We start from the raw sequence: 17,967 nt of genomic DNA on the forward strand, positions 1-17,967 counted from the left end.
AGACATGATAAATGGGAGGGAAAATAAAACAAAATTAGATAACCCAGGAAGTTCAATATTTGAATAATATGAATTCCAGAAATAACAGAGGAAGGGAATAGGTAAAATTATCAAAGTCGCAATACAAGAAGATAGCCCATGGCTGAAGACTTGAGTCTCTAGTTCTCTAAGTGACAAATACAATGAATTATCATCTGTGTTTTAGTAGAGGCTCAAACAAAGTCACATCCTCATGAAAAATCAGGACATCTGGAATAAATGAAGACTCTAAACACTTTTACAGTGAGAAAATATGTCACATAAAAATATTGGAAACAAGAATGGCCACCCTAGGTGCCTCCAAATTTCTGAGGGTCATTATTCTTAATCTAAAATTCTATACAAGGTCTAATCATCAATCAGGTACAGGAGAAAATACATTTTCAAGCATGAAATGTTCAAATAAACAAATCTCCCATGCACCCTTTTGATGGGAAGCTATTAAATAATATGCTTCAGTGAAAGAAAGAGGAAGGTATGAGTTTTAGGACACATCCTTTTTTCTTCAACAGAAGGAAAAAGTGGAGGGAATTCACAAGCAGATTGTGTAGGGAAGACTCATAATGATAGCAGGGTGGAGTCCTAGAGATCAACCATTTCAGATGGAAGGCAGATGGCTGTAGGGAGATCTCCTGAGTGGAAAAAAAAAATGGAACAGATTATTTGATGTGTTTGATTGTTTGGAAAAAAATATGTGTGTGTGTGTATATATATATATATATATATATATATATATATATATATATACACACACACATACATATATATATATAAATGGCTACCATTAACAGATCAGTGAGAGCAGCATTTGGGAAAAAATAAAAAGAATTCTATAGAAAACTAATCAAAAGTGAAAACAGGCAACTGTGGTTGCCAGAGGTGGGGCAGGAGGTGAGTGACCCATGAAGGGGGTCAAAAAGTACAAACTTGGAGTTATGAAATAAATAAGTCATGGAGATGTAATGTACAGCATGGTGACTAGAGTTAATATTGTATTGCATATTTTGAAGTTGTTAAGAGCGTAAATGGTAAGGGTTCTTATCACAAGAAAATAATATTCTGTAACTATGTATGAGGACAGATGTTAACTAGACTTATTGTGGTGATCATTTCATAATACATACAAACATGGAATCATTATGTTGTAGTCCTGAAACTAATATAATGTTCTATGTCAATTAGACCTCAATTTAAAAAATAAAAAAGCAGAGGCAACTAGGAACTCAAAAAAACAAAAATTGTATTAAAATGCAACCATAATATATTACATTTCTCAGCAGTGACTGACATTTATAAATTAAAATGATATAAACACCAACTCATGATTGAACCAAAATTATGAAAGATTGGGTAGATGGCAGAGAGAGGTGGAAAGAGAATTGCAGAGAGGGGTATAAAACAGTGAAATTCTCAACTGCCCAGCAGGAAATCAAAAAAATAATGTGAAGAATTAACAACATAAGAATATTATTTGACATGTGGAATTATGTATCAGAAATAATTTCTAAAAAGGATTGAAAGTGGTTATTTCTGGGGATTGGAGGTAGGGAACGATAAGTGTTTTAACGCAGTTTGGATTTTTTTACTATATACATATAAAACTTTCATATAAATAATTTTTTTAACTGTGAGGAAGGAATAAGAAAGATCACTGGCAAACCAAATCCAACAATATATAAAAAGGATCATACACTTATGATCAAGTTGGATTTATTCCGTGGACACAAGGATGGTTCAATATTCACAAATCAATGTGATACCCCACATTAACAAAAGGAAGGATAAAAATCAAACGATCATCTCAATAAATGCAGAAAAAGCATTTGACAAAATGCAATATTCATTAATGATAAAAACTCTCATCAAACTGGGTAAAGAGATAACATATCTCAACATAATAAAGACCATTTATGACAAACCCATAGCTAACAGCATACTCAATGGTGAAAAGCTAGATGGGGTATGGGATTAAAGAGATACAGACTATTGATACTATGTATAAGATACATAAACAAGGTTATATTGTACAGCACAGGAAATTATAGCCATTATTTTATAATAACTTTTAATGGAATATAATCCTTTAAAGTGCTGAATCACTACACTGTACACCTAATACTAACAGAATATTGTAAAGCAACTGTACTTCAAGAAAAATAAAATAAGGAGCAAACTAAACAACAAACAAATAAATAAACCAATAGGAAAAAAAAGAAAGAAAAAAGGTCATTGGCTTCTGTGACCCAATCTCTATCAACAAATGCCCACAGATACAAAATTGTTCTTGTTGAAATGGTGCCCAGTTCAAAAGTCTCTAAGGAAACCATAACCCACTCAAAAAGACTTTTAAAAACTAAACCAAAAAGAAAAACTAAACCAGTTTGGAACTAAAAATAAAAAACATATTTAGTTCCCTAGAAAACAGATTCAAATCAAATAAATAAAATATCAAGTTCACTTTATGTTCAAGTCCAAAAATATATATTGGTCTTTCCTTTTTTTTTTTTTTTTTTGTGCAGTACGCGGGCCTCTCACTGTTGTGGCCTCTCCCGTTGCGGAGCACAGGCTCCGGACGCGCAGGCTCAGCGGCCATGGCTCATGGGCCCAGCTGCTCCGCGGCATGTGGGATCTTCCCGGACCGGGGCACAAACACGTGTCCCCTGCATCGGCAGGCGGACTGTCAACCACTGCGCCATCAGGGAAGCCCTGGTCTTTCCATTTTAATCTTCTTTGATCATTTTAATGTGTATGTATATATACACATATATATACACACATATCACTCTTTATTCAAACCTCCCGAAGATATGGATTCTTATTTTTCATACTTCACTTTTAGTCATTTTGATTAAGTGGTTAACTTTGCAATCCAGTTATTGGTCTTCCTTTCTTTTAAGGTAGGGTCTTCAGATAAAATACAAGATGACCAGTTAAACTTGAATTTCAAATAAAGAACAAATTTTTTTCAAATAATATGTTCAAATATTGCAATGGACACACTTATCCTAAAATTATTCATTGTTTATCTGAAATTCAAATTTAACTGGGCATCTTAATTTTTATTTGCTAAATCTGACAACCCTATTTTAAGGGTTTCCTCTATCGAACTCATCTCATATCTGCTTCTGAATCAGTCTAAGCTGCAGCTGTTGTTTTCATCACGTCCTCCCTCCTCACCATTCTCAGTCCATCTCAAGCCATCATTTCTTTGTGCCTGGTCATTCCAGGACCTCCCAGGCCCTTGTTCATCCTGAAGAGGTGTAGCCTCTGTCTCGCTGGCCTCAGCCAAGGTGTGATGCAGAGCTGGTGGAGTTTCCATTTGCTCTCTGCCTCTTGACACCTGCCAACACCACTAACAGAGTCTGTGCCTTTGTAAAAGATTTGGTGACACAACACAGAATACTAAATATGACTTAGAGTAAAATAGGAAAAGAAAAACATGGGAAGACTTCACTTGGGACCTTCTCAGGGGAAACTCTAGTTCCCAGCTCATTTTCTTCTCCTGCGGTCCACGACCATCACATCCTCCTCTAGTTGATGAAACCACTTCCCATAGTCCTTCATCAAAATATGACTTCCCTCCCTCTTTTACGAGCGCCCACTTCCTACCCGCAGGCCTCACACTTCCCCTCCCAGAGGAGTTTACAGGGATCAAGAATCCTTCATCAGTGGCGGAAATGTTCCATATGTTGACTGTAGTGGTGATTACGTGAGTACACACATTTGTCAAGCTTCATGAATTCTACACACCGAATGCACGCATTTAATGATATAGTGATACCTCAATGAAATGGATTTTTGAAAAATATCCCCTAGCTGTACTTTTACTAAAGCATAAGTTAATCATTCTGGAATCTAAAAGAACACTACAGGGATTTCAGCAGCCTGGGATTTTGCATTCCAAGTTTAGATTTCCTCAAGTTCTAGCACCAGTGTAAAGTGAAGATGTGCCTCCTTTGGTTTCTTGTGGTGGCCTAGTCTCTTGTGGGTACCTCTGAATAAAACACACACACAAACACACACACACACCCCTTAGAGATGGTACAATATAGTCCATCTAAATATCTTATAGGGACTTTCCTGGCAGTTCAGTGGTTAGGACTTGGCGCTTTCACTGCTGAGGGCACGGGTTCAATCCCTGGTTGGGGAACTAAGATCCCACAAGCCACATAGCATGGCCAAAAAGAAAAAAAAAAAGGAAAATTATTTAATAATCAACTCTTTATGTGACCTGGAGACACAAGCAAGATGGCGCTTGGTGGAACCATTCCATCAAGACAAAAGCGTTGGTCTCTCTACACAAATGCACTTGCATGTGAGGCAATATTGAAAATAGAATTATTAAACAGGGATATCCTCTGAACTGGTACAGGTGGGGTGGTGGGGTGGAGTCGGGGAGATGTTTAATATTGTTTTACAGGAATTGTCTTGGTTTCCAGGATTTTTCTACTCAACAAAGGGAAGATTCCATTTTCGGCTCAAACTCTAATCAGGAAATTATTCTTAAAAAAAAAAAAAAAAAAAAAAGAGGGAGAACAGCTGAAAAACTCCTCACTACTCCACAGCCCACAAACAGGACAGACAGCAGACCGGAAGAGTCTCAGCTCCAACCTGATAAAAGCCATTTCTGAGTAACAAATAATTTATGGCCAGGCATTTTGTATATAATACAGGAGGAAAGCAAACCTCTTAAGTCAAGAGCGGGTACGTAAGTGAACCTTCTGGAAGCACATAAACAGACATGGGCAACTTTCCATAAACTTTAATAAATAAGTGCTTTGATATTAAAAAGAGAGAGAAGAAAGAAAGAAAAAAATAAAATAATCTAACACAAAACCAAGACAGAGCAAAGGGTCTCCAGTAAGCAGTGTCAAAAGAAACAAAGGGAAGAGGATTATGGTCAGCAGTGGAATAATGAGTAATATTGACAACTATCTTGAGCAGTCACTGTGTGCCCAGGACTATTCCTAAGTGTTTTATATGCATTTGATCCTCACAACAGCCCTGTGAGGTAAGACAAAACTGAGGCATCCAGACTTCAAGCAACTTGCACAAAATCACACTGCAAGTGAGTAGCAGAGTCCAGATTTGAATCCATCTCCATCTGTTTGCAAATCCTTAGCCCTTGCCACTATGCTCTAGTCTCTTGCTACTCAAAGTGTGATCCATGGACCAACCGTAGCACGAGCATCCCTCTGGAGCCTCTTAAAATGCAGAATCTCAGGTGGCACTCCAGACCTGCTTAATCTGAATCTGCATTTTAGCAAGACCCCCAGGTGATTCTATGCATATAAAAATTTGAAATGCACTATCTAGTCCCTTTCAGAAGACAGATCAGTCTTATCTGGTTCGGATTTATCACCAGTTCCTTCACGAGAATGTACTGAAAATGGATATAAGAATCTATTGTATAGAATTCATAATTATTTTAAATAAATTATGCTCTTTTTTGCAGTAAGTAAAATACACATTCCTTGTTAGGTTCTTTCACGTTGCAGGGACTAGGCACTCCTAAGTTACTTTACAGTTACACTCAAAACTTTTCCAGCAAGTACCCTTAATAGCTAAGCTCACACCTCCAGAGGTTCTAGGAGCCATACCATTTTCTCTTTCTGTCTTCCTTATCTTCCGTTTTTTTGTAAACAACTTTACTGAGAAGATTCACCTGTTAAATTTACAATTCAATGATTTTTAATAAATTCAATGAACTCACTGAGTTCTACAACCATCACCATAATCCAGTTTTAGAACATTTCTATTACTCCAATACGATCCCTCATGTCTACTTACAGTTAATCCCTACTCCCATCACCATCCCCTGTCTCTGTAGATTTGCCAACTCTGAACATTTCATATAATTGGAATCATACAATATGTGGTCTTTTTCATCTGGCTTTTTTCATTGAGTATAATCTTTTTGAGGATTATCCATACTGTAGCCTATAACAGTACTTAATTTTTTACTGCTGAATTGTCCATTGTATAGACCCATAGCCCTTTAGATTGTTTAGCAAATTTGAAAAAAAATTTTTTGAAGCCTCAATATTTATCTTTAAAATTCATTCCAGTGTTGCATGTGTCTGTGTTGGCCTGAATATAAAAATGTTTTAAATAACAAATTAAATCAAAAATTCATCTTTGCTCCAGTCCACCTTAGACTCCATCAATATGAGACATATGAACTTGGGTGATGAGAGTTAGTGCTAGGGAAACACAGGGAGGAGAGAAAGATGTGGTCATATAAGTCTTTAGTCATTGCAAACTAATCCTTCTGTAATTTGTTCCAAGTCCCAAGATAAAAATGCCCCACCAGGTACTGGTATAAAGAGACAGCAGAATGAGATGGCCCATCATGATGATTACAGTCAAGATTTTGAGGACTAACTATGAAAAACAGTATGGAGGTTCCTCAAAAACTAAAAATAGAGTTGCCATATGATCCAGCAATCCCACTCCTGGGCATATATCCTGAGAAAACTCTAATTCGAAAAGATACATGCACCCCAACATTCATAGCACCTCTGTTTACAATAGCCAAGACATGGAAACAACCTAAACATCCATTGACAGGTAGATGGGTAAAGAAGATGTGGTACATATATACAATGGAATACTACTCAGCCATAAAAAAGAACGAAATCATGCCATTTGCAGCAACATGGATGCAACTAGAGATTATCATACTAAGTGAAGTAAGTCAGAAATAGATAGACAAATATCATGTGATATCACTTATATATGGAATCTATAAAATATGACACAAATGAACTTATCTACAAAATAGAAACAGATTCACAGACATAGAGAACAGACTTGTGGTTGCCAAGGGGAGGGAGAGAGGAGGGACGGATTGGGAGTTTGGGATAGCAGATGCAAAACTATTTTATATAGAATGGATAAACAACAAGGTCCTATTGTATAGCACAGAGAACTATATTCAATATCCTGTGATAAACCATAATGGAAAAGAATATGAAAAACAATGTGTGTGTGTGTGTATATATATATATATATATATATATATATATATATATAAAACTGTGTCACTTTGTTGAACAGCAGAAATTAACATAACATTGTAAGTCAACTATACTTCAATTAAAAACGAAGAAATGCATGTAAGATTTTGAGACTGGAACAATGAAAAAAATAATAACATCACTCCTTAAAAAATATTGCTTAATAAAGGACTTTTCCTATTACACCAAACAAGTAACTACCCCTCACCCTAATATCCCAAAAGCTTACTCTTAAAGGGAAGCCATTCCTTGTTCTAAAGTTATTTTTGTTGGCTTTGTCAAATCTTGGAACAGCCATGTAAGAATGTTAATTAACTCACAGATGATCACCTCGTTGTTCCCTAGCTGAGACTCTATTAAAAGCACCATCAAGTCACCCAGTGCAAAAATCTTGGCTTCTAATATCATTTTCCAATAAAAGAAACCAGAGCTCCTTGGAGATATAGTTGATTCTAGGAGTGGGGCAGGAAATATACAAGATGATCCCGGAGCATCTTGTCGTACCAGAAAGTAAGAAAGTGCTCCCCAAAATCATAATGAGGATATGTCAAAGGGGCACAACAGCCAACCTGAAAGAGCTCCCAAAGGCCAAAACAGGGACAATTTGAGAAACAGAATAAATAATGTAGGATTGAATTAAAATCCAAAGTGCAAAATAAACTTTGGTCCATGAGACCATACTGTTATAAATAAAGTACTGAATAAATTAAAAAATGGAGCAGAAAAGGCGATCCCCCATACAGAAAATTCCAAATATTTTGTGTAAATACTCCTCTTTGAAGGAAATAGAACTTAACTCCCCACCCATTGGGTGTAGGCTGCATTCAGTGACTTGCTGCCAACAAGTAGAGTGTGTTAAGAGAGAAAAAAGTTACTTCACCAAGGAGAAGCCTGGTAGCACTGCCTTGGCCAAGTGACCGAGATGGACATCATCAGTGGTAAGTCATCTTGAAAATACAGACCATTTAACTCATAAGGTGAGAAGGGCAGTTTACCTCTGTGGTCTTCCTCCCAAGAAAACCATAACCTTAGTCCAGCCATGAGAAAAACATCAGACAAACCCAAACTGAGGAGCGTCCTACAAAGTACAAAGTACATCCTACAGGCACTGGCCAGTACTCCTGCCAACAAAGAATGTCTAAATGTCTGAGGACCGTCACAGCCCAGAGGAGCTTACAGAGACATGACAACCAAATGTAGTGTGGTGTCCTGGATGGGAGCCTGGCAAAGAGAAAGGACATGGGAAAAAGTAATGAGACCTGAATAAAGTATGGAGTTTCGTGAATAGTAACGTACTAGTGCTGGTTCCTTAGCTGTGACAAATGCCGCCTGGTAAGGTAAGATCTTAACATTAGGGGAAACTTGGTATGGGGTATATGGGAACTTTCTCTACAATCTTCATAACTTTCCTGTAAATCTATGCTATTCTAAAACAAAACGTTTAATTTTAAAAAACAGGGACTTCTCTGGCGGTCCAGTGGTTGGGACTTCACCTTCCATTGCAGGGGGGTGTGGGTTCGATTCCCGGTTGGGGAGCTGAGATCCCACATGCCTCGCGGCCAAGGAACCAAGATGTAGAACAGAAGTAATATTGTAGCAAATTCAGTTAAGACTTTGGAAATGGTCCACATCAAAACAATCTTTAAAAAAATGAAAATGAAAATAAATAAATAACAGACATAAGTTACAACCAGGGTTACTTCAGAAATCTCTCTACAGAGAAATATGCAACCAATTAGCCTAACCAATCGACAACACCTAATAGGCAACTGACGGTTATCTGAAGAGAGACTCTTTTGTTCTTTTTATTTTTGGCTGCAGTGGGCAGCTTGTGGGATATTAGCTCCCTGACCAGGGATCGAACCCAGGCCCTCGGCAGTGAGAGCGCGGAGTCCTAACCACTGGACCACCAGTGAATTCCCTCTTTCATTCTTTTTTTTTTTCTTTCGGTACGCGGGCCTCTCACTGTTGTGGCCTCTCCCATTGCGGAGCACAGGCTCCGGACGCGGAGGCTCAGCGGCCATGGCTCACGGGCCCAGCCGCTCTGTGGCATGTGGGATCTTCCCGGACCGGGGCACGAACCCGTGTCCCCTGCATCGGCAGGCAGACTCTCAACCACTGCGCCACCAGGGAAGCCCTCTTTCGTTCTTTTTAAGGAGTCACTCATGCCCAGGCTGATGTCATCCACAGTCCAAGGTTTTGAGCTGCATGATGATGACTCACAGAGCTATACAGCACTGTCCCCAGCCCCTATTCAAATACCCAGAGCTTGATAATGTTTCCATGTGGCTGTCACCCAGGTCCCCAAACACAGGTGTATAGTTGTTGGCTATTATTATAACAGTTCTAATATCCAATGCAGACTCATTTTCTGGAAAGCTGATGTTTGTGAGTGCAGCATCCTGGCTGGCCCTGGTGTTTTGCTCAGCCTTTAAAACGGATAAATACATGTTATAAACCATACGTGGAAAAGGTCCACTAGCAAATAACCCAGCCATTCCTAAATGGTCAGAGCAGTCCTTGGAGTCAATCACTGAAAATAAACTGAAGCCAATTTTTTTGGTATGGTATTGATGAGGTGGGAGTGGAGATTATGAATAATGTCAGATCCCTCCCTAAGGCTTCAAAATTGGGAAGTTGGGACCCGAGGCTGGGCCAAGGATGGGAATTCAGCCTCTCCCTTGCAATTATTTTCCATCTTTCATTCATTCTTTCAACTATTATTTATTGAGCACCTACAATGAACTGGTAACCCTGGCCTATTGTCTAAGGCCAGGGGCCCTGGACAAGCAGAAAAGAAGACAAGTGGAACCAAGAATGCAATTAATCAAGCCCAAAACTGCCTGCATGCAAAAGTCTAAAGTTCTTTCCATCATCCAAGAGTAGCTGGCATACAGTATGATATTAACTATTTGTTGAATGAATGAGTGCACACATCAAAGCTTTCCCTAGATACCAATGTGAATACCTAGAGGAGGAAGCAAACTAAGGAACTATTCTGAAGAATCCACTTCCTGTGTGTCAAAGGAAGACTCGGTTCCCTATTTTTCTTTACGACCAGTGACTTTGCCCCACACAAGTCCAGTCACTTATGAAACAAAAATAAAATAACTGTATCTAAGCTGACTAAGGGAAGAGGCTTTGGAATGATAACACACAAGAGTGAATTGCAGGTCTTTCCTACCAAACACACTTATACCAGGGCCCCTGTGACACAAAGTGACGGACTGAGTACAAAGAGCTTGTTCTCAAGCCAGACACATAATTAAATTATTACAACATTGTTCCTGTATCTCCCAGGTCTCTCTGATCTTAAAATTAGCTGAACAAGATCAAAACATCTTTAATATAGACTGAATGATCGTTTGTGAACAAATCTCTAAAAGTAGAGTAATCACATGATGTTCTGGAAAAAGTACTGAATTAAGAATTGACAGCTGCACCATTTAGCTCTTCATAGAACTTTAGGTGTGTTATTCCACTTCTCTGTGACTCTTTTTCCTTTCCTAAGAAAAGAGGGTGGGTGAAGAGTTAGACTACATTATCTCTAAGGTCACTTCAGGGTCTGAAACACTGCAATTCTAAGAGTATTGCTCGAATAATAATAATTTTATTATAATAGTTACTCATTGGTTGTATTTACTGTGTCAGACACCATTCTATATACTTTTCAAGTATTGTCTCATTTAACCCCCAACAACTGTATTGGGTAGCTGTTAGTATGCTCATCCTCGATGAGGAAACTGAAGCACAGAGGGTTGAAGGTCCCAGGCAGTCCTCATGGTGCACAATACCAAGGGTACAGGTCTGATGTGTATATATTTCTGTTAACACAGTACCTGGAAAATTGATGACTGCCCATACACGAAATCAAGCAGCTCAGCTTCAGAGTCTGTACACATAGCCTCCACCTACACCAACAGTTCTCGCAGGGTAGCCGCCAGAACAGAATGGTTAGCGTCATCTGTGAACTTGGCAGAGTGCTAATTCTTGACCTCAGTCCAGGTCACAGAATTCCAGGTCACAGAAGCTCTGGGACTGGGACCAAGCGCTCTCTCTGAACAAGCCCTCTGGCTAATTCTGAGCTGGAGTTTGAGAATCACTGCTCTATGACTCTTAGGAGATGTGATGATGGAAGTCAGGGAGTGAGGAGTGTGAGGCTGGGGCATCATCAAAGTCATCTACTCTAGATGACCTAAGGGTTCCTTAAACCTTAACAAGAAAACCTGCAAAAGTAGTCAACACTGCAGGCTGGTTACCTTTAGAGAGATCATCTTCTTTTAACATAGCACTGCAATGAACAAAGAATAAGAAAAACTCCATTTTTTTTTCCCTTAAAATTATTGTCCATGACCATTTTTTCCAGGTTGAGATATCTTCAGGACTCATCTCTGAGTTTCCAAAGTGCTTGCCAGGGATTCAGCGGCAGGAGTCCTATTAGACTCCACAGGAGATGTCCAGCAGATGCTTTGAAGTCTTTACCTCTGATGGACCATCTCCCCTTCTCAGACACAGCGTTTGATGTTCTGAAAGTGGTGGAAAGCATCTGACAACCCTCGTATTTCTCTTTTGACCCAATGCTGTTGATTTGGTGGCTTTTTTCTAAGAGGCACACCAGATTGTCAGCTTGCTTTCTTCAAAAAAAAAAAAAAAAAATCTTCCAGGCTAAGATATTCAAATTGCTGAACCAATGGTATCATGGGAGGCCATTATAAAATCCTCTCCAAGTTAAGTCTGCATGCCTCAAAGAGCAAAAAATTAATATACTGTCGTTACACGGTTGATAGGGGAAATTAGTTTATACAGAAATCGTTTCTAAGGCATGTTCAGACTGCCTGGATACTGCTCCAAATGGGAGCATTATCTGCCTTCCCAAAATAATATGCCATATGCCCTAATCTGGCAGACACAAAGATAATTACATGACTCTGGCAGAGCCAATATGCTTGCTAATAAATGGAAAAATGAGGACAATGCCAATCAAAGTAAAGTTAGATGGTTATTCAGAACATTGGGAAGGAAGCTACCTGCTACAATTAAACATGGTGAGAAGCAGAAAATGGGTCTCTTGCGTAGATTAAAAGAGCCAGAGCCGCTGCGAGGACACCCATTTACAGCAAGGAATATTAACAGAGGAAGTGGGGTTGTTTGTGGGCATGTGTGGTAGGATTCCAAGTCACAGGGTAATTTCCCTTCTAATAAACCACTCTTACAGAGATTCAATGGGAATTTTTAGTAAAACGAAAACTCAAAATGACAAATTCCACAAATGACCTGCAAATTTAAAGCAAAGGAAACAAAATGCAAAATGTGGCCTAGAGATTGGATTTGCATTAACACAAATGATGTGATGGCCCCAAACCATGGAAAGCTCTAGCCCACAGTGAAAGATCTGACATCAGGGACTTCCCGGGGCTTCCCTGGTGGCGCAGTGGTTGAGAGTCCGCCTGCCGATGCAGGGGACACGGGTTCGTGCCCCGGCCTGGGAAGATTCCACATGCCGCGGAGCGGCTGGGCCCGTAAGCCACGGCCGCTGAGCCTGCGCGTCCGGAGCCTGCGCTCCGCAACGGAAGAGGCCACGACAGTGAGAGGCCCACGTACCGCAAAAAAATAAAACACAAAAGATCTGACATCCGCATCCTCTTCAGAGTGCTCTCAATTTTTAGGCAAGTGATATTTTTTTCTTCATCCTTTTCTTGCAAAACTACTTGGAATTCTCGTGTCTAACCTCCTGGATTCTGACATGCACTAAAAAGTGCTGAGTAACTGAAATTATCAAGCCTGACTCCACGTGGCTATGAATGAAAGACCTAGAGACCAAAAAAAAAACACAAAAATGTGGTTTTTTTACCTTGGAAAATACCCAAATTTTCTGGGAAAAATTCTTTTCCTGCAATTTTTCTTTTTATCTCACCCTCCAATAAGCTCTTGGTCCCAGCACCAGCAAGCCTTCCTATCTTTGGAATAGAGGGAAGAACACTGCCCTGGTGATGAAAGAAGCATTGGTGTGAGGAACCGAGATTGAACACCAGTCCAGCCTCTGATGCGCCGTGTACAAGAACCAACCAGAATCCTAAAACATGGCTGGGCAGCATGTGGGGACGTGGCAAGCCCTGCACAAGGGGCTTCAGCTTAGAAGCCCCTCTTGTCAACCACAGGAGAAAAATAAAATCAGACCTTGGGACCCTGAGCCCTCGGAGAAAGAGTCTTTCCTCAAATGCTAACAAATACAGTCCCATGAGTGTTTCTTGCCAATTGAATTCCAGGAGAAAGACAATGACAGATGTGGGGTGCCAGTGGATTTGAGCTCCGTCAGTACAAATACCTTCACGAGGGAGCTTGCATTGTACAGAGGAAGGCAGCAGTGATGAAATATTTACATATTTATAAATATCTAGACATTAACAATCTTGCCGGTTTCGTTCCACGCATTCTAAAGAGTTGTCCCAGGAAAGAGAGAAGAGAGAGACATGGCCCTTGATGGAGAGATGACCTCAGGTTTAGGAAACCCGGCAGAGGCTGATCAGGATCTACCCTCCAGTAGGGTACCCACCGTAGTCGCTGATTATTACAAGCCCAGAAATTTATCTAATACAACATCTCCTAAAGCATTTTCCACACAACCCCAAGAGATGAATGGGGGGTGGGGAGGGGAGCTTCATTTTCAACTAAACTTGGGAAAAGTTTTATTCTTAGAGACTTAAAATATCCTCTGGCCTAGCAAAGGCTCTGAGAAGTCCTGCAGTAAAGAAAGCTGTTAAATGTTGTTTAACCCAACAATTCCCTGATTTCTTGGGTCATGAGGATCCTTCTATTCACTGATACCTACATCTTGTACAGTCCAAATTATCCTTCACCATACTGTGTAACAGAGTAGAATTTAAAAGTTTTCATTTTGCTTATTCAGTATTTTAATGTCGAATTAAAAAATAGTGCATTTCTTTCCCAATAATCTAGACTAAGACAAGTTTTTTTTTAAGAAGGAAAAAAAATGGGAACTGGATTGGGAGGGCCTCTGGGGTTCTGTTTGATTTAAATCTTTTTTTATTTACTTTTCTTGTGCCTGAGGCCAAGGTCAGACTTGCTTTTCTATAAAGACAGACATAAAAGGCACACCCACCCTTTGGGTCATCCTCTGATACTAAAACAGCACTAGAAAGATTTAGGACAGATGAGGGGGTTAGTATTTCTGAGAAGTGACTGACTTTTTTGCCATCAAATCCTTTATTGCCTTCTTTCATTGATTTGAAAACTTTAAAAAACACCCCAATTAAGTTAGCACAATTTATAGCAAATCTTTTGTGATATTGATTGTATAGTATAGTACGTTGTATTACTGTGGTATAGTAATATTTCTTAGAGTTGTTTTGTTGTGTTTTGTTATTGCAGTAGAGTTGATGTACAATATTATATGATACAGGTGCACAATACAGTGATTCACAGTCTTTGGAGATGTGACTGATTTTGATTGGTTTCTGGTCCAGCGTGTGTGCTTGCTGCAGTTTGGGACAAGATGCTTTTATAAAAGGGAGCTGCTGAGTTGTTGCTTACCCAGATTCATTGTCATTTAAAACAAGTTCTGAATGTGAAACTGTCAGAATTAGTCCTCTTCCCTCCTCCCACCCCCATCCAGGGCTGACATACTTATTAGCAACTCAGTGTGGCTGCTTTTACCTGCCAGCTCCAGGCTGTTACGCGCTAAGATTGGCCCTATGTCTTTGCTGAGGCTGGAACGACCCTCGAATGCTCCCCTGGTTCCTCTCAGTATTAATCAGCTATTGTCACAATGATGTCACATAACAAAGTACCCCAAACTCAGTAGCTCCAAAAACAAACGCGTATTTTTGTCACTCCCAATTCTCGGGGATGGTTACCTTTTGACTCCCAGTTGGCTGGCTGGGCCCTAAGCTGTGCTCTCCCATCCCAGGCCGCAGGCTGAGGCAGCAGCAGAATCCAGGTGTTCTCATCTCACAGCAGATCTAGGAGCATAAGAAAGCCCAGTAACACAGTCCATTTAAGTTCTCTGTTCATACCCTACCTGCTCACATTCTACTGGCCAAAAAAGTCACGCAGCCAAGCCCACCATCAACAGGGTGGGAAAGTGAGGGCGAGGGGAGCGAATGTCCACTGAGTAGGTCACACTACATCATGCATCTCTTGCCCTGCTTCTCCTACTACACATCTTTTTTTTTTTTTTTTTTTGCGGTACGCAGGCCTCTCACTGTTGTGGTCTCTCCCGTTGCGGAGCACAGGCTCCGGACGCGCAGGCTCAGCGGCCATGGCTCACGGGCCCAGCCGTTCCGCGGCACGTGGGATCCTCCCGGACCGGGGCACGAACCCGTGTCCCCTGCATCTGCAGGCGGACTCTCAACCACTGCGCCACCAGGGAAGCCTCCCTACTACACATCTTGAGGTGTCCTCACCCCTAACTGCCAGGCTGGCTTTGGCTACTGGATGATTTTGACCACTTGTACACTCCCCGCTTTCTAGTACCAAAATAGGATCAAGTGGGATGCAGAGCATAAAGACTTCAGAGTGGAACGACGGGTGAGCAGAAGCCCTGCTGTTAGGGTGACAGCCTGCAGGGCAGATGCAGGAAGCGGCTTCTGAGTCCCTGTTTCAGCCTCAGCTTAGCCCTCCCTGTGATTAGCAAACAGACCCCTGTATCTTTCTTAATGATTTGGCCTTTTCACCAAAGCCAGAAGTTCCCGGACTTTGCTTCATGTTGGAATCATTTACAGATCTTTATTTAATTTTTTTTTTATTGAAGTACAGTTGATTTACAATGTTGTGTTAGTTTCTGGTGTACAGCAAAGTTATTCATATATATATATATATAAAATCTCCATTCTATACATAATAGTTTACATCTGCTAATCCCAAACTCCCAATCCATCCCTCCCCCACCTCCCCTTTCCCTTGGCAACCACAAGTCTATTCTATCTAGAGATCTTTAAAAAGTGGCTCCCACCCCCAGGCATTCTGATTTAATTGGTCTGCGGTACAACCTGGGAACCAGAATTTTTTAAAGCTCCTCAGATGATTCTAATGAGCAGTGCAGCAAAGTTTATACCCACAAACCCAGAAATCGAATCTAGCCAATCAGACTACAACCAAGAGTTTAAGTCTACAACACAGTTTTGCACAGGCAGAAGATGGCCCTGAGCTGGGTTTGTACATAGGAACTGGAGAGACCCCAATGACTCTGCATATCAAAATATAGGTCCATAATCCCTTATTCTGAAACCCAAAAGACTCTGAAAGTTGAATGTGTTTTCCAAACTCAATGGCAGCAAAATCTGACCTGACTTGAACCCACTTGGTGGCAAGACTCAACTATTTATACTCTTTATCCATCCCACTTAGCATGAATATTTATGCATTTTGCCAGGAAATAGTAATGTGTTTAATTACAGAGTGCTTTCCCAGACCCTACTGAAGCTGTTACATAATACAGGGCATGTGTACCTTTCTCATTCGGAAAATCTCCAAATTGAGAAACAAATATGTGGCCCCAAGGGTTTAGGCTAAAGGAAGATGAACTCATAGAAAGCATTTGTTTTATCTCTCCTTGGATATAAAGAGCAGGAAGGAGAAGAGGACAGAAAAGAGTAAAATGACCAAACAACTTGGCGCTTGTGTGACGTATCTGTAAGTGTCCCATCTGCGTGTATTAATTAGAGAAAAGGACCATCTCTGAGTAAACAAAGCCCTTCAGTAAGGCTCACAGCTTGACAAGCAGATCGCAGGCTGGATTTTACCTTCACTCACCTCTCTTGGCCAGATTCTTTCATGCGGTGCACAAACTACACAACTGAACAAGTGGTCTTGCCAAGGAATTTTGATAGCAGCTGGAACCTGAGGTACAGAAATGGGCAAAGCTTTTTCTAAGTACAAGGATGTCTAATATTCAATTTTTAGTGTCTGCTAATGAAATGATAAGCTCTAGGGTGAAGGGCATTGGAGGGCCTACATGGAGCACAAGCATGGAGTGGCATGGGAGGGCCAGAGTCCATAAGATGGGGTACTGGACTTTCCACAAACTATTAAATAGGGTTCAGGACAATTTCACCCAGCTGCTAAAGAGCAGTGTCAAGTGTGAGCCCAGCCTATGTCTGAGCTACAAAAACATTTCACTGAACATCTAATAGGTTGAATATAACGTGCACTATCTCAGATGAGCCTCGCCACAATCCTATGAGAGGAAAGGAAGCTAGGAGTGGTTAGGTTGTTTGCTCAAGTGAAAATAGTTAAAAAGTGACAAATCCAGGTGTTTGATCTAGATCTTTCTAATGCCAAAGCCAGTGCTCATAACCACTGCTCTGTGCCTACATCACGCAGCTGTCAGAGCACTGGGCATGGTGTCTGCATACATGTGCTCAAAGGTTACTCCAGCAAAAGAAAAATATGGTGCCCACCCAGCACTCCATGTGGTAGAATCTTGTTAAAGAGTCTATGCCTTAAAAGTAAACCATAGGGCTTCCCTGGTGGCACAGTGGTTAAGAATCCGCCTGCCAATGCAGGGGACACGGGTTTGAACCCTGGTCCGGGAAGATCCCACATGCCGCGGAGCAACTAAGCCTGTGCGCCACAACTACTGAGCCTGCACTCTAGAGCCCATGAGCCACAACTACTGAGCCCAAGTGCCACAACTACTGAAGCCTGCGTGCCTAGAGCCCATGCTCTGCAACAAGAGAAGCCACCCAACGAGAAGCCCGCACACCACAAGAAGAGTAGCCCCCGCTCGCCGCAACTAGAGAAAAGCCTGCGTGCAGCAACAAAGACCCAATGCAGCCAAAAATAAATAAAATAAATAAATTTATTTAAAAAAACCACTAAACCATAATAAAGACCCTACCAGACTAACACAAGCATGTGAAACACTTGAACAGCTCCTGTATACTTGCCT

The 17,967-nt window shown here is 40.7% G+C and overlaps 1 protein-coding gene across 6 annotated transcripts in view; it reads right to left on the bottom strand.

The window, feature by feature from the left end:
* The window catches only part of GADL1 (glutamate decarboxylase like 1), a 687,722-nt gene that overhangs the window by 644,068 nt on the left and 25,687 nt on the right, over positions 1–17,967 (bottom strand). For all 6 annotated transcript variants that reach the window (XM_079933919.1, XM_079933917.1, XM_079933916.1 and 3 more), the window contains exon 2: positions 14,933–15,037. The gene's annotated coding sequence lies outside the window, so the exon portion shown is untranslated. The remainder of the gene's footprint in view (positions 1–14,932; positions 15,038–17,967) is intronic.

The sequence above is a fragment of the Stenella coeruleoalba genome (genome assembly GCF_951394435.1).
Source record: "Stenella coeruleoalba genome assembly, chromosome: 10".
Lineage (NCBI taxonomy): Eukaryota > Metazoa > Chordata > Mammalia > Artiodactyla > Delphinidae > Stenella > Stenella coeruleoalba.